The sequence below is a fragment of the Rhinatrema bivittatum genome, chromosome 2, assembly GCF_901001135.1.
Source record: "Rhinatrema bivittatum chromosome 2, aRhiBiv1.1, whole genome shotgun sequence".
NCBI classification, from domain to species: Eukaryota; Metazoa; Chordata; class Amphibia; order Gymnophiona; family Rhinatrematidae; genus Rhinatrema; species Rhinatrema bivittatum.
In genome coordinates this window covers 31,883,583-31,901,595 of record NC_042616.1, presented here as the reverse complement: position 1 = coordinate 31,901,595, position 18,013 = coordinate 31,883,583, and the positions used below count along the sequence as shown (strand labels likewise).

General features: G+C 44.8%; 1 protein-coding gene across 1 annotated transcript in view; it reads left to right on the top strand.

Annotated features, from left to right (window-relative positions):
* The window catches only part of LOC115083171 (protein ZNF783-like), a 71,533-nt gene that overhangs the window by 46,213 nt on the left and 7,307 nt on the right, over positions 1-18,013 (top strand). The window lies entirely within an intron of this gene.

Below are 18,013 nucleotides of genomic sequence, written 5' to 3'. Positions count from 1 at the left end.
TTTGAGATTCTTATCTCTTTTATTTGCGATCATTAGATCTTTATCCTTAAAAATACTTAAAACCTGTATAATTGGCCAATGTTTCTTTAAAATATTGATAATTTTGTGTGACATTGTGGTATAAGTTATTGGACAGATGATGCGAGATAAGGTTTTCTTCTCTTTTTTCTTTAAAAGTTCGGAACGGTTTTGTTTGCAAGCCTTCAGGTAACCTTTCTCAATATGTTCCTTTGGATATTTCCTATCACTGAATCTGGTTGCCATTTCTGATGCTCTTTTTTCAAACGTGGTGTCTTCAGCACACAGTCTGCGTAATCTCAAAAATTGAGAATAAGGGAAGGTTCTGTAACAGAGACCTATTATGGCAACTATTAAAATGCAACAATTTATTCGTATCTGTTGCTTTTCTGTAAATGTCTGTACTTAATATCCCGTCACATATAGTTACTTGAATGTCTAAAAATGAAATCCTATGTTTGTCATGACTGATAGTAAACTTCAGGTTGGGATCCAAAGTGTTCAACCATGTATAAAACCGTAAAAGTGATTCACTATCTCCTTTCCACAACATAAAAATATCATCAATGTATCTTTTCCGTAAAAATACATTATCCATAAAATCATGATCTCTTAAAAACATCTGTTCGAACATGGCCACATATAGATTAGCATCGGAAAGGGCCATTGTAGACCCCATTGCAACTCCTTTAATCTGCTGATAAATATTTTTATTAAATTTAAAAAAATTTATTTTGAGAGCTATTTCTGCCATATTAATTAAAAACTCATTCGGAATACGCTTGTGTATCTTTCTATCTATTAATACCTTTTTAATAATTTCTAAAGCATCTGATTGTGGGATATTAGTATAAAGGGATTCTATATCCATTGTCACTAAAAACAAATCTTCTCCAGTAATTGTTGTGTTTTCTAAAATAGTAATAAAATGTGATGAATCTCTTATGTAGGAAGGCATGTGTATAATTAGAGGTTTGAGGAAGGCATCAATAAATGTAGAAAGGGGTTCTAATAGTGAACCTATGGCCGACACGATCGGTCTTCCAGGTGGATCAGTTATTGATTTATGAATTTTTGGCAGTATATATATAGTAGGCATCCTGGGGTGATCGACCTTCAGAAATTCTAATTCTTTTTTAGTTAAAAAACCTCTGTTCCCTGCTATTAAAAGTAAATTTTCAATTTCTTTTTTTATTTTATCTGTAGGATCTTTTTCTAATTTCTGATAAAAGGAAGTATCAGATAACTGTCGATTAACTTCGGCTGTATATTTATCTAAATCCATGATCACGATGCTCCCTCCTTTGTCTGCTCCCTTAATAACTATATCTGAATCTGCTTTTAAACTCTTAATGGCTGCATTCTCTTCTTTAGTCATATTAAAATATTTATTTTTTGTACCTTTTTCTTCTAATAGTTGTATATCTTTTAACACCAGTGTTTCATAAGTATGAATAATTGGGTTCACCACTCCAGGCGGTATCCATTTACTATGTTTCTTCACGATCGATTGGTCAACACTAGGATTGTTCTCCAATTTTGAAAAAAATTCTGTTTTTAATTTTCTAATGAATTTAAACAATTCAGTTCTGGTGCGGAATGCATCGTAATATGGTGTGGGAACAAAGGAAAGGCCTTTGTTTAATGCATTAATCTGATGAACATCTAATATTTTAGAAGAAATATTCACGACTCTATTGATACATACTGGATTAGATATAGTTGTGTCTAATAACGGTTGTAGTTGTTGTGGTAATTGTGGTTGTTGTGGTTGTTGTAATTGTAACTGCCCCTCCTTCCTCCTCTGCCTCTCCCTCTCCCTCTCCAATCCCCCCTCCCTCTGAAAAAAGAAGTAGAAGGTTTAGGATCCGTTGCCTCTTCTCTCACCGAATCTTTTTTCCATAATTTCCCTAATTCATTTAATCTTGACATAGGTCTATCGAATTTCGGTTGCTCAACAGGAGCGTCTGTAAAGAGAGACGTCGAGGGATCTATCTCATTATCAGTATTACTGCGTATACGTTTAGCATTCCTATTAATCTTAGGGCTTTCCTGAATTCTTTTGTCATTCCTGTCGTGATTATTTGGAATATCAGTCTGGTTCGATCTAAAATTCTCTTTCTTCCTGTAACCTGGATTTTTGGAATAATGCCATGGATAAATATTATTATTCTTATAATCATGCTCATCTCTTTGAAATTTATCAAACTTGTATGATTTAAGTTCTTTCGTGAAAGATTCTACACTCTTTTTATAGTCTCCATGTATAATATCAAAACAAATGTCATTCTTCTTTAGAAATTCCAATTGTGTGTCAAGTTCATGTTTCAATTTCTCCTCTCTTTTCTGTGATGTTTTAATTATCAGTATCATCAGATCTAGTGAACATTTGTTCAAGATGGCCTCCCAGCCAACCATGAACTCGGAATCTTCACGGAACATACTCGGTGGTTTGTTGATACGTAACCCTCTTGGTATTCTTTTGAACCGACAATACTCCAACAGGGATGAGGCATGTAGCGAACTTCGAATCAGACTCTTGCTCAAATTAATCGTTTGTTCCCATTTTTTGAGGAAATCATCAAATACATCATCGTTATTGAAAAAGGGTTCCGGGGGGAGAAGTTCATTCAACTGGCCTTCTGTGAAGCTGAGGACGTCTTTCCAGGGCGAAAAAGACATCACCCTTAACAGTGTCAGGAAGGCATCTCTGAGTGAAGTTGTGAGTGACTCTCCATGCCTTGACTTGTTTCTAGGTGACGGAGTAGTGGCAGTTTGTTCCATAGTTTTGGGGCAGGCAGCTGAATGCCGTCCGTCTTGTGCGAGGGAGTTTAGCAGCTAATAAAGGGGAAGAGAAAGAGGCCATTTGTTCACAAAATGCCTTGCTGCTTTCACACTAAAATTTGTGCGCAGCTCTGCCTAGTGCATCGTCTTGCATCAGCCCCAGAAATTAGCTCTGCCAGAGGAGCCAATGTCGTCCTGGATTCAGCACTGGGGCGCAGCTCTGAATCTGAGTCCTGGACATTGAAGAAGCTGCTCTGAGCGCTGCCTCCTCAAGTCACTCTCTGTCCTTCCACTCTGTGCTCAGTGTAAAGCGAAATTGCTCACCTGTAACAGGTATTTTACATGAACAGAGAGACAATCGGTTAGAGATGGGATATGTCATCCGATGGCGTTTGAGTCGGGCCTGATCAATAGCTGAAACTTCTGGAAACACCCCACACCTGCACAGTAGGTCAACATTCAATGCTGTTAGATGCTACATACTCCTTCCTCAGTCAATATGATAGCTGAGAAGAAAACAGAAAGATACCCGGTAAGGAGCCAGAGCAGAAACAAGTACTGGGGAGGAAGGCATGAAAATGTGACTGTCCTGCTGTCCGTGGAAAACATCTGTTACAGGTGAGCAACTTTGATGGCCCACTCGTCCTTGGAAAAAGCAATCACATATGGGACTCCCAAGCTGAGAAACACAGGAGATAGTGTAGAGTCCTTTCAGGGAAGGACATAGAACAAAGTCCAGGGCCTCTTAAAGGTGCAGAGGACAGCAAAGGCAAAAGAGGAGTCAGAAATCAGCCTTATGAAGGCAATAGTGTTCGGTGAATGAGTGGAGGGAATACCACCTTATCACCTTACAGATGTCAAGGATAAGAACAGAGCTTAGAAAAGCAGCAGTAGTGGCCCAAGCATGGGCCAGGAGAAGAGTGAGTGAAAGCAGAATAGCAAGATGAATGCAAGAAGTAAGCCATCGAGTTGGTATCTGTTTGAGAACAGGAGAGCCAGGCCTGTTAGGGTCATAGGCCACAAACAGCTGAGAACTCTACCTGGATGCCTAGACAAACTTGTCCAGAAAAAACTGCAGATATGGGAAGATAGATGACCAGCGCTTGCAGCTCGCTGATGCAGCAGGCTGCGGTAACCACAGTGCAGAAGATTACTTTCCAAGCCAGGAAGTTAGATGAAGCAATGTCCAGAGGTTCAAAAGGACAAGCAAGGCAGTTCAGGACAAAAGAGATGACACAAGGACGAGGAGGTTTAATATTGAAAAGGACTTTCATGAATTGGGATACAGCTAGTAGCTGGGAAACCAGATGATCCTGAACATAAGCTGCAATGGCTGCCAAATGCCCTGTAACTGAAGAGATCTGCAATCCAGAATCATAGAGATGGAGCAGCAGAGAAGTAGGACAGGTGGCAGCAACCATTCGATGAGAAGAAAACCATAAGGAGAAATGACTCCTTTTGCAGGAGTATGAATGTCAAGTTGAAGGATTCCGGGCTGCCAGTAGAATGTCCTGAACTTGTGGAAGCAGATCCAGAAAAGTAGTCAAGACCCCTGAGGAGCCACGCCATGAGTCTGAAATGGCTCAGATAAGGCTGTAGAAGGACACCCTCAATCTGGGTGAGAAGATCTAGATGGAGTGGAAGGAAGACTGGTGGTACCACCAACAGGGAGTGCAGCCAAGGAAACCAGGTTTGACAAAGCCAGATCGGAGTGATGAATATTACCTGGGTCCTGACCATATACACCTTGAGGAGGGCCTTGGTGATGAGAGACAGAGGGGGAAAAGCATAGAAGAGCTGACCGGACCAGGAGATGGAAAACGCATCCTGTGACAGAGCCTCTGGAGCTTTGAACAGAACAGGAGCAGTTGATAATTCACTGAAGAGGCAAACAGATCCACTTGAGGAAGGTGCCAGCCTAGAAAGAGATGATTTTGCAACCTCTGGGTGCAGCTTCCAGCTGTGGGGTAGCAGGCGACGACTAAGGGTGTCTGCAAAGACATTTGACTTTCCCGGCAGTTAGACTGCCGAGAGGCAAATCTCTCAAGGAAGGGCCCATCATCAGATGAGGAGTGCCTCCACACATAATGGCAAGGAGCCAGTCCCATCCTTCTTGTTCAGATAGTACATAGCTACCACATTGTCTAGATAGACCTGGATAGACTGGTGAAGGAACCACAGTTCGAAGGTAAGGAGCGCTTTGTGAACCACCCTGAGTTCCAGAAGATTGATGTGAAGGTGCCGCTCCAACAGCATCCAGGTACCTTGCATGACGACAATGTGCTCCCCAACTCAACAGGGAGGCATTCGTTGTCAGAAGGACATCCACTGGAAGCATATGAATGCTCCTCCCAGGGAAGAGACAATCAACTGCAAGCCAATAGTGAAGTCCCAGAGGAACAGGCAGTCTGTGTGAGAAGCTGAAAGAAATGGTTCTAATGCAGCCTGAGGTGCCACTGACGAGGGCATATGTAGAGGTGAGTAAGGGGATCGATGGCAATCATAGATGCCATATGACCCAGGAGCTTGAAGAACAGTTGAACAGGTAGTTTGATGATACCGCAGGCAGCAGAAGAGGTTGTGGAGGACCATATCGCCATGGAGAGGCAGAAAAGCTTGGAAAGATATCATATCCAGGAGGGTGCTGATAAACTCCAGGCACCTGGTTGGAAGCAGATGAGACTTTTGGAAGTTGATGATGAATCCCAGACGGTGCATGGTGAAGACCACCTGCACCTCATGAGATGATGCCAGAGCCTGCGAGGGACTCGCCACCAGCCAATTGTCCAGGAAGGGAAACACCAGGAGGTCCCTATTGTGAAGATGGGCTGCCACAACAGCAAGGCACTTGGTGAACACCCTGGGAGCAATGGAGAGACCAAAGAGGAGGCCCTTGAACTGGTTGTGGAGATTCTGGATGATTAAGCATAGATAGTGATGATGTCATAGATGAATCGCAATGTGATGTATGCATACTTGAGGTCAAGGGAAGTGAGCCAATCCCTGGGCCTCAATAAAGGAAAAATGAATGCCAGAGACATCATTCAGAACTTCTCATAGCGGATGAAGTGATCGAATACTCCCAGATCCAGACTGGGGCAGAGATCCCCTGTCTGTTTGGGAACCAGGAAGAAATGGGAATTGAAGCTATTGCCCTCCCGCTGGTATGGCCGGAAGGCATTCAGAGGCAAGGCAGTACTGTCAAAAAGAATGGTTAGGCAGGGCAAGCTCTGGCCCTTGAGGAGAGCCCTGATTCCTCGGGCGAGGACATACAGCTTCATGGGAATGAGCAGGAGGAGGTTGAGAAAAATATGGCTGAGACTGGCAAGGCTGGTAGTGCGAGAAGGAAGGCTGAAAATGGCAATGCTGATGCTGGAAGTAAGGACGCCTGTAGAAAGAGAAGTAAGGCTGCCTCCTGCATTGATGCAGTTGATAAGGTTGAGATAGGAAGTGCATAGCTGTAGCCTGATCCTTATCCCCAAAGAGGGTGAGTGGAATAAGGGGTGTCCACCAACTTTTCATGAAGGTCCTCCCTCAAGCCAAATGCTTTAAGCCATGCCAAGTACCGTGTGGCAATCGCTTTTGCAGAGGCGCGGGATGCTGAATTGAATACATCATAAGATGACCGCATGAGATGTTTCATGCAGTCCCTAACATCCACCAGCAACTGCAGTGTCTCCGCGGATACTGGTTCAGGGAGCTGTGAGGCAACCTCCTGGATTTGGCATAAGAGGCCATCTGCACTTGGTGGGAAGCAATGCGGGCAATCAGGGCCACCGACTGGAAAACCCTTTTACCCACTGTCAAGCAAATGAGGATTCTTCCCTGGCAGGGCAGAGGCCCGCAACCCAGGATCTTTTTGTTTTAAGCAACACTGTCTCCACAATGATGGAATCCAGAGAGATCTGCGAATGTGAATGATCTGGGCCAGCCTGAACCTTGTACTTAAGGTCCATGTTCTTAGAGACATGCAGAACTGTAAAGGGCATGGTCCAAATCTTCATTTGAGCATCCAAGAGAGTATCATTTATCAGAACTTCTTGGGTTTTTTGGGTGGTTACAAGAACTGAAACACTTCTTCATATGTTTTAGTCAGCAACTCCTTCCCCAGCAGGTTAAAGCCATTTGCTGCAGTCAGCTTGGCGAGAAACAGAGAGCAGGTGGAATCATCCGAGGGGGGGAGCGTGAAACCACCAGTAGCATCTGGAGAAGTCAGAGAGGAGATACCCGATTAGGATGGAGCCGGAGAACAAACTGGAGAATAGAGAGAGTCCAGAGATCTGGATCTTGGTCTAGGCTTTGGTGGAGGCAAAGGGAAAGATGGCTGGGGCCTATCCCTGCCTGGAAGCCTTGAAGAATGTAGCAGAGGCGGTGAGGGAGATAGAGTAGGTACAGGAGTGAAGCATGGAGGCGGTGTGCGAGGTAAAGGTGAAGCTCAGGAGGAGGAGGAACCGGAGCGTTCAGGAAGAAGTGCCAGAAGAAGATCTGCCAACGATCTCTAGTGATAGGATCCAATAGTCAGGCAGCCGCCATTCTGCATCAGGATCTTGAAGAGAATGGGGCAAGTCAGTGAGATCTCTGATAGGGCAAACCAATCTTGTGCTGATTTGAGAATAGGTTCCACTGGAAACAGAGGCTGGAATCCCAGAGGAGGTTCATGAGACAAATCGGAGTGAGATGTCCTAGGTGCATTCTGCACCGGCTTCATCCTGACAGCAATAGACTGAGAAGAGATGGAAACCCAGGAGGGCCCAGTGAGATGTGACATCTCCACCTCTCTTGGCACCCTCTTCGGCGCCGTGTCCAGATGAGACCCCAATGGCGCTGACTTCTTCTGTACCGTGGTCGGCACTTTGTGTTTCGGCACCAGAAATGGTGCAGATTCCTTCGATACCTTGGAAGGTGCAGGTCCAGTTGGACCTTGTATGGTACAGAGCTCTTCAGCTCTTTGGATAATACAGAGTCTGAAGGCATCTGAAACAGCGCTTTGTCCTTTAGCGCCTTGGATGATGCTGATGCATTCAGTGCCTTGGGTAGTGCTGAAGTCTGTGGTATCTTAGCCTCAGGTGGAGTATTCCAGCGGAAAAGGCTCAATCATGAGATTCTTTGAGGTGGATCAGTCAGGGGATAGTAGTTCTAGTAAGCCTTGCTGGGCTGATCCCAAGGAGTTACCGGATTGTAAATATGTAATATTGAATTAATCCATGGTGCAGAAACATTATTTAAAAGCACATTGAAGTAGTCAATGCCTGAAAAAACAAGGTTCTGAAGGATAGTGCTGAAATTCTAAGGCTTCAATAAAGGGATCAATCTTGTGAGCATACACAATTTAAAAAAAGGTTGTCTTGACTACAGATTTCATTTAGCTATGCATGGACAGATTGCCAATGATGACAGCAAGATTCCATACCTGAGACAGTATTTGTAGTTCATATTTGACACATTTCCGCGATGAAGACTTTTAACTAAATGAAGCACCCTTGGTATGGAACCTAGAATGACTGCCTGAGCTAGTAACTGGCTGAGTGGGAGGCGACAAAGGGTAGTGGCAAATGGAGTTTACTGTGTGGAGGGGCATTACTAGGGATGTGCCAGAGACCAGTTCTTTTCAACATTTTCGGAGCAATATAGTGGAAGAATTTTCAGGAAAGGTTTTTCCTTTTGCGAATGATAACCAAAATCTGCAACAGAGTAGACAGCCAGGAAGGTATGGAAAGCATGAGGAGGGGCCTAGCAAAGCTTGAGGAATGGTCTGCACTGAGACTGGCAGCTAAGATTTAATGGCAAAAAATTCAGAGTAATGCATTTTAGGATGCAAAAACCAAAGGAAAGGTACGGTATTGGAGGCAAAATTCTTCTACGCACCAAAGAAGAGAGGAATCTGGGGGTAATTGTATCTGATGATCTTAAGAGGGCCAAACGTGGATAAAGTGACAGCAAAAGCCAGAAAGATGCTTGGCTGCAAAGGGAAAGGAATGGTCAGCAGGAAAAAGGAAGTAATATAAGAAATTGCCATACTGGGTCAGACCAAGGGTCCATCAAGCCCAGCATCCTGTTTCCAACAGTGGCCAATCCAGGCCATAAGAACCTGGCAAGGACCCAAAAACTAAGTCTATTCCATGTAACCATTGCTAATGGCAGTGGCTATTCTCTAAGAGAACTTAATAGCAGGTAATGGACTTCTCCTCCAAGATCTTATCCAATCCTTTTTTAAACACAGCTATACTAACTGCACTAACCACATCCTCTGGCAACAAATTCCAGAGTTTAATTGTTGAGTAAAAAAGAACTTTCTCCGATTAGTTTTAAATGTGCCCCATGCTAACTTCATAGAGTGCCCCCTAGTCTTTCTTACCCCTGTGTACAATTATCCACACCTTCAAAAGGATATAAACTGGTTGGAGTCAATCCAGAGGCTCCTAAAATGATTAGTGGTCTTATTCTAAAGAATATGCAGATAGACTTAAAAGATTTAAACATATATACTCTAGAGGAGATATGATAGAGACAAGTACTTGTGACTTGGATTGGCCACTGTTGGAAACAGGATGCTGGGCTTGATGGACCCTTGGTCTGACCCAGCATGGCATGTTCTTACCTCAAAGATTTCCATGCACAGGAGTTGAGCCTCTTTCATGGGCTCATGAGATGAGGTTGAAAGGGGATAGACTCAGCAGTAATCTTTTTTTTTTTTTTTTTTTTGGTAATCTTTCTTTATTATTTATTTATTTAAACATTTTTATATACCGGCATTAGTTGTGGACATCATGCCGGTTTACAGTAAACAGGTTAAGCTTGGAAATTAAATTTTAACATGGAAATCGAAACTGGGAGAGGGGGTAACAAGAAGTAGATGAGAAGAGAAAGGATAACAAAACATGGTTCCTCAATGTGAGAAGAGAGAGGATAACAAAACATGGTTCCTCAATGTGAGGAGAAAGAGTAGACGCAGGGTGGTCTACTTTGGAAACGGTGTGATAGCCTTTTATTCTGGGTAAGCTTGCTTGAACAACCATGTTTTCAATTTCTTTTTGAAGTTGTTCATACATGGTTCGAGGCGCAGGTCAGGCAGTAGTGTGTTCCAATGGGTTGGACCTGCGACCGAGAGTGCACGGTCATGTGTAGAGGAGAGATGGGCTGTTTTCAGGGAGGGCACAACTAGGGTGCCTTTTTTGGCCGTTCTAGTAGGTCGACTGGACTGAGGGGTTGTGAAAGGGAAATCTAACCAGTTGGAGTTGTGGGTGTGAATTGCTTTATGAATTATGGTGAGGGTTTTGTAGATAATACGTGAGGCTATGGGGAGCCAGTGTAGGTCTCTAAGGATGGGATTGATGTGGTCATATTTACGGGAGTTTGTGATGAGTCTCGCTGTAGCATGTTGTAACATTTGTAGTGGTTTAATGGTAGAGTAAGGGAGCCCTAGGAGTAGAGCATTACAGTAGTCTAATTTGGATGAGATGGTGGCCTGTATAACTGTACAAAAATCTTGGGTGTGTAGGAGAGGTCTGAGTTTTTTAAGCACATTAAGTTTGAAAAAGCAGGCTTTGAGTATGGAATTTACGTAGTTCTTCATACTTAATTGATGGTCAAGGAGAACTCCAAGGTCCCTCACAAATGGTTGTGTTGAGAGGAGGTTGAGTTTGGTAATATCAGACGGAGGAGGGGAAGAGGATGAGTGAGGGGAGATGAGTAGAAGTTCAGTTTTGTTCGTATTGAGGGCAAGATGGAGGTTAGTGAGCAGGGAGTTAATGGCTGTGAGGCATTTCTCCCAATGTTCTAGGGTGTCAGAGATAGAGTTCTGGATAGGGATGATGATCTGAACATCATCGGTGTAAAGGTAGAACTTAAGTTTGAGATCAGAGAGGAGTTGGCAGAGGGGGGGTGATGTAAATGTTGAAGAGGGTGGAGGAGAGTGATGAACCTTGGGGGACTCCCTGCTGGAGGGGCTGTGGGGTGGATGTGGAGTTCCCGATTTTAACGGAGAACTTTGTTTGAGAGGAATGATTTAAACCAGGCAAGAGCCAGGTCTGAGATGCCAGTGTTCTCCAGGCGTGTTAGTAGATGATGGTGGCTAATAGTGTCGAAGGCTGATGAAATGTCGAGGAGGGCAAGGAGGTAGCTGTGGCCTTGACCCATGCCCCGGAGGAGATGGTCTGAAAGGGAGAGGAGTAAGGATTCAGTGTTGAAGTGTTTCCGGAAACCAAATTGTGACGGGTGGAGTATCAGATGGTCTTCAAGATAGTCCATGAGTTGTGAGTTGACAACTCTTTCCAATAGCTTGGCAATGAAGGGGAGGTTGGAGATTGGGCGGAAATTAGAGGGATCTTTAGGGTCAAGTGTGGGTTTCTTGAGGAGGGGTCTGACTACTGCGTGCTTGAGTGCATCTGGGACAGATCCGTGCGCAATCGAGCAGTTGATGATATCTGCTATGGCTTTGACTATTGCGTTAGGTATAGCTAGTAGTGCTTTGGAGGGTATAAGGTCTTCAGGATGGGAAGAGGGTTTGAGCTTTTTGAAGATGGTTTGGATTTCTATGGTGGAGGTAAAGTCAAGAGTGGGCAATTTATTAGATTTTAATATCACTCAAATTTGTACAGTGTAACAATAACAATGTGAAGACATCAGAAACATTTGAACCCCACAAACCCCCTTCCCCCCTGCCCCCCTACCCCTGCAGCCGAACATATAGTACATTTCCGACAGAATTTGTACCTCCTTCCATTCAATTACTGTCTAATTTGGTACTAGGCGTGTAGACTCCTTATATTCGTGTTTAGTGAGTTTTTGCAATATGTCTCTCTTGGAAACCGGCAATGACCACCAGAATTTGTTCCATATAGATAAACACTCAGTCCTTTTCCCCACTTTCTGCGTAAATGCCATTCTCAGTTCGTGTTGGCATAAAGTTTCAAGCCGCACTTGCCATAGTTCCCTCGTAGGTCTTTCCGTTGAAATCCTTCGCGACAAAATAACTTGTACTGCTACAAGCAATGCTTTATGTAGGAATTGTTGATCATAGTCCGACAGCAGTGTAAGTGCGTCATTTGGCAAATGTAGTAGACACAGCGTAAGGTCCTTAGGGATCTGCGTACCCAAAATCCCTCCCAATCTTTCTAACACCTGCTCCCAAAATGTAACCAACATATCACACTCCCATAGACTGTGCAAAAATGTACCTCTGTGAATGCAACACTTGAGGCATAAATCGGAGTCTACTAATTTTGCATTATACATTTGAGATTGAGAGATATATATACAGTGCAGCAGTTTAAACCTCATTTCGCGAAGAAGCACATTCTCTGACAGCAGATAACTGTTTTTCAATAGGCACATAATGGCCGGTAATGATAAATATACGTCAGCGTGAATTACCCATTTATTTTGTATGGATTCCACCGCTAAGGTATTCTTCAACCCTTTCAAGGCTCTAGAAAACACAGAGCATGAATGTTGTGTTTTAAAACCTGGGTCAATGACATCCTCTAAGTTTTCCCATTTATCCCTATGTATCTGAAGCCCAAACACCCGGGCCACATAATGCCTTATCTGCAAATAAGCAAAGAAATCTTGTTTATGTATCCCATACCCTTCCTGGAGTTCCAAGAAACTCCTTAATATCCCAGTCTGAGGAGCATATAACTGGTAAACTTCTTTCAGACCCTTCATCCCCCATTCCGTGAACACCGGACTTGATAACCCAGGCGTAAACTGTGGGTTCCCCTTCAACGGAATATGAGGAGTCTGACAAGTTCCTAATTTTAGTTTATTTAGGCATAAGAAACGCCAGGCCTTCCTTCCCGAGCATAGGATCATACTCCTTTTGCAATGGGCTGGTACCAATGATCCCGGAATCTGTATAAGAACTGCTGGACTGAAAGGGCTACACCAGTCTTTTAGGAAATCAATTGGTGTGTACATGCCCATGCCATCCATCCAGTCACGAATATGTCGTAACAGGCAGGCAAGATTATAGTCCCTCCAGTTTGGGCACACCAACCCCCCTTGATTTTTGTCAAGTGTATCAAGGGAAAGCCTAGCTTTACGTCCCTGCCAGAGGAACTTTCGTATTATCCTATTGATACCGTTCAGATCTCCCGAGGTGAACCACACTGGAAGTTGTTGCATAATGTATAGCCACCTCGGGAGTTCTAGCATCTTTAAAAGTGCAATTCTCCCTGTCAATGACAACGGCAAGGTCTCCCACATTTTAAGCTTGCTAGCCATATTAGTCAGCAGTGGGCGAATATTTACTTCATATAGTTTAGCCGGGTCTCTAGTGAGGAGAATCCCCAGATATTTCATAGTCGTGTTTACCCACTTGAGAGGAAACTCCCCCTGCCAGGCCGTCCTTACTGCCGCATGCAATTCCATAGCCTCTGATTTTTCAACATTAATCTTTAGACCTGCAAATGTCCCGAACAGTCTCTGATGTTGCAATGCACATGCTAATGACCGTTGCGGTGAGGTTAGAAATACTAGGACATCGTCCGCAAAGGCCGAAATTTTGAATTCCCGGCCCCTCCATCGGAACCCCTGTATCTGTGAATCCATTTCAATTTTACGGAGAAGGGGATCTATTGATAGTATGTATAATAGCGGCGACAGTGGACACCCCTGCCTCGTGCCCCTATTTAAGCGAAAGTCTGCTGAGACTTGGCCGTTAGCCAAAATCGCGGACCTGGGATCATAATACAGCATCCGAATGTTGCGTATGATGTCTCCCTGAAACCCATACCTCTGCAGCACTGAGAAAAGATAGTCCCACGACACCCGATTGAAGGCTTTCTCTGAGTCAGAGCCAACCAGCATTGCCTCTATCCTTACATCCTTCCATGGCCAGTAAGAGTTTTGTCATATTGGTACTAATAGCCCTCCCTTGGACAAACCCCACCTGGGTATGTGCAATAATATCAGGGAAGACCCTACCCATCCTATCTGCCAGAATTTTAGCAAACAGTTTAGCCTCGAAATTAAGCAAAGAAATAGGCCTATAGGCTGCCGGTGATGACAGGACTTTCCCGGGCTTTTCCAACACTGTGATAAGTGCCTTAGTTGTGTCCACTGGAAAATGCCCATTACTCTGTGCCTCTTGGTAGAAGCGCAGCAGATCCTCTCCTATTTGAGGTACCAAACATTTGTAGTATTCTGCACTTAACCCATCTGGACCTGGGGCTGTATTGCTTTTACTCCCATGAATTGCCGCTCGCAGTTCCTGCATCCCAATCGGGCTATTCAGCATTTCTTTTTGTTTGATAGTTAAATTGACCCCCAAATATCGAATCGGACCCTTAGTCCATCTATAGGGATATAATTGTTGCAATGTAGATTGGTGCTCCATAGGAAGGTTAAGGGGCAGAATCTCAGATTTATCCATATTAACCCGAAAGCCTGACACCCCCCCATAGCGCTCTAGCACCCCCGACATAGCCTTCAGCCTTCAGCGAAATATCAGGTCTGGTAAGAGTAAAGATAATATCGTCCGCATATAAAGAGATCTTATACTGATCTTTATTTACCTGCACCCCATGCATATCTCTGGCTCTCCGCACCATTTCAGCTAATGGTTCAACACTGAGTGCAAAAAGCAAGGGGGAGAGGGGACATCCTTGTCTTGTGCCCCGGTGTATAGGAAAGGTATCAGTGTACCCCCCATTAATCTTGATACATGCCTGTGGATCTCGGTATAATTCCTTCACCCACCCCAGAAAGTGTCCACCTACTCCCATCTCAACCACTAAAATTATATATCTGCCATGAGATCCTGTAACACTGTCAACAACCTTCGCTCCCAAAGAATTAGCAAGTAAAATACCCACTCCGCTGTACTTATGTTTAGGGCTACAGGCAGAAAATATTTTTGGCTGAATAATTGTGGTCTTAATAAATGTTCATGCTTTCTCTTAAGGTGTGTTTCCTGAATGAAAACCACTGTAGCTTGCAAGCGGGATATCTCATTACATAACTGTTTCCTCTTCAGAGGGGTATTTAGGCCCTTTACATTAAGGGACATAAATTTAATAGTAGACATCCTACATTTTGAGTTCCCCCTCTCCCAAACAACTTAAACTGGTTAGGTAACAGCACAACATGAAAAACAGCGCTACAGATGGACTTTCCCTTCCCCCCCCTCCCCCTTTCGCCCTCCCCCACTACCCCGCATACCAAACTGGTCGCCTCCCATGAGGTCGACTCCTAACGGTGGAAGAACCTCTTTGCCTCCTCTCTCCCCCACAGCAATTGCAAAATGAAAACAATATTAATACTCCCCGTGCACAGGCTTTTGAGAATAACAAGTAAAAGCGCCTCTCATGTCCGGAAGAGCTCTGCCTCCATTACCTGCATCGGCATATCAGCTAACCCGAGCCGAGCAAGATAAGGCAGACACAGAAGAAATAAAACAAAAATATGGAACCAACTACTCAAGTTGCTATACTGTCCGTTTTCTCGTTCAGGGATTTCGATGGGCCCTCTCCGCCGTGTCCCGATGTTCGCTTCAGACGTCGATCGCCTTTCCCTGCCCTCTGCCATCTTGCCGGCTCCACGATCGGTACAGCTGGCGTTAGAGTGGGTGCTGTATAGTCAACATCCACTCCTTGTGCTTTTAAGAGATCCACCGCTTCCGCTACCGACTTGGCGCGCGAGGACACTCCTTTAATAGTGAAGGCTATGCCACTTGGGTAGAGCCATCTGTAACGATGTTGATCCCTTCAGAGGGCTGCAGTAACCGGTTGGAAATCTCGTCGACGTTTTAACGTGGCTGGAGATAGATCATTATAGATTGTAAGCACATGTCCCTCCCAAGAAAAAGCATCCATCTTTCTCGCAGCTGACATTACCGCTTCCTTAGTTGAGAAATCATGCATACACAAAATAATGTCTCTAGGCACGTTTCTAGGTGCCATTCCCAAAGCTCTATGAGCCCGATCAATCCTGATATCGTCGGAGGAAGAGATATCAGCCACTTCTACCTCAGCTGTAGTGAGTAGCGCGCTACAAATCCGCCGGACCGTTGCTTTACAGTCTGAATACTCCGGCTCTTCCGGGAGCCCCCTAATTCGAATATTATTTCGGCGCGTGCGATTTTCTAAATCTTCAAGTTTTAACTCTAAATCCTCTTGAGCAGTATGCATACCCGCGACCTCCGTCTTGAGAGCGGTTATCCGAGAGCTATGTGTGTCCAGCTGCGTTTCACTTTCCGCCACTCGATGACCCAAAGCGCTGACATCCGTTCGGATAGAAGCCATCGCCTTTCGAAACTCATCCGAAAATTGTTTAATATCATTTTTCAGGTCAGTGAACCAGTTTTGAAGCTCAGCTTTATTAATTGTCCCGTCGCCACTATCAGCCATCGGCACTGCTGAGCCGCGGGTACCTTCTAAATCCAGTGCGTCAGCGTCCCCCGTGGCCCCACTCAGGGCCGCAAATCTGGATCCACCAGCATCAAATGAGAATTGTTGCAGGTCCACGGTTTTTTTGCGGTTCGCCATATTCCTGGATAGTTAAGCTACACAAAGGGATAAAGTTGACACGGTTTGTGCGCTGCGATCGGGAGATTTTAACTTTGCTGAGTGAGAGATTGTCGGAGGAAAGATTTAGGCAGCCATCTTATTCAGATGACGTCACTTCCCCCCCTATTCAGCATTTCTAACTGTTGAGCTGAAATTTGGGGAATCTGTAACCCGTGAAAGAATTCCTCTTCTTGAGGCTTCCCCCCTAACCTATCTTCCGTATACAGACTGATATAGAATTTGCGAAATTCCTCACATATATCCGATCCTAACACCAATGGGGTACCATCAGTCCCTTTCAACTTGTCTATAATAGTAGTTCCCCGTGCCAGTCGCACCATGTTCGCCATAAGTTTCCCCGATTTGTTTCCATAGCGGAAAAACTTCTGATTCCCTCCCCGCAACAGCTGTTGGGCTCGCTCATGAAGCAGTGTATTCAATGCTCTCAATATATCATTATATTCCTCTTGAGCTAGTGGGGTATTTTGCTGGGCCAGGTTACGCTTTGCCACCCCCAATTGCCTTTCCAGGTCTAGTATATTCTTGCACATTGCCTTAGATCGCGCTATCAAATAAGACGTAATGGCCCCCCTCATCACTGCTTTACTGGCTTCCCAATAAAGCCCAGGGTCCTCCTTATGCACGGTGTTGTGCTGTTCATACTCCCTCCATGTCCATCAATAAAGCTTGAAGATCCCCCTCCAGCACGTCCTCCGGGATGCCCAGGAATTTAAGATTGTTTCTTCGGGCCTGGTTTTCCAGGACCTCTAGCTTAGATTCCGCCATTTTTACAGATGATTCCAGCGTTGTGACACGTGCAGAGAGGGCCTGCTGGTCTTCCTCCACCGCAGAGAGCCTGCCCTCCGCAATGTCAATCCGGCGACCAATATCGCTCAAAGATTCCTTGACCGCCGTAAAGTTTTCATTTATGCCTGCAAACTTGTGCTCTAATGTTGCAACCACTGCCCCAGTCAGCTTCTCCACCGCCGCATCATCCAGCCCTGCCCCTTCAGATACTCGGCGTCCGCCGGCCATTTTGGGCTCTGCAGTCAGCGTTTTTATTTTTTCTCTGTGCGGTGGCTTCACAGTCATCTCCGGCTCCCCCCTGGACGGCACAAGTCTGTGTACCCAAAAGGTAGGTAAAGGCTCCGCCTGCAATCCAAATGAGGCTGTTTACACTGCGTTTTGTCCAGTTTCGGCGATTCAGCACCCGGAGTCCCGATTGAACGTGTCTCTCCGGGCTCACCACGTCACGTGACCTCCAGCAGTAATCTTTAGTAAATATTTCTTTATAGAGAGGGTGGTGGATGCATGGAACGGCCTCCCAGTGGAGGTGGTGGAGGCAAAACAGTATCTGAATTCAAGAAAGTATGGGATAAATGCAGCGGCACCCTAAGGAAGTAATGGGAATTGGAAAGGCCAGATAAATGGGATGGATGGGCACACTAGATGGGACATGTTGTCTTTTTCTGCTGTCCTATTTCTCTGTCCCTCAAAGTTAAAAACTCAAAGGGGCAATGGACAGGGAAAACCTGCTTAGAATAGTCTCTTCAGTCTTGTCTATGTTCAGTGCAAGCTTGTTTTGCAGTAAAGCCATGATTTACCCCTCTCTCTTCATCAAAAGGCATTCTGTCCGTTATGTAGAAGCATCTGTCTGCCCTTTGTTAAAATGGTATCAGCAGACCTCTCAAATCTCGGGAACT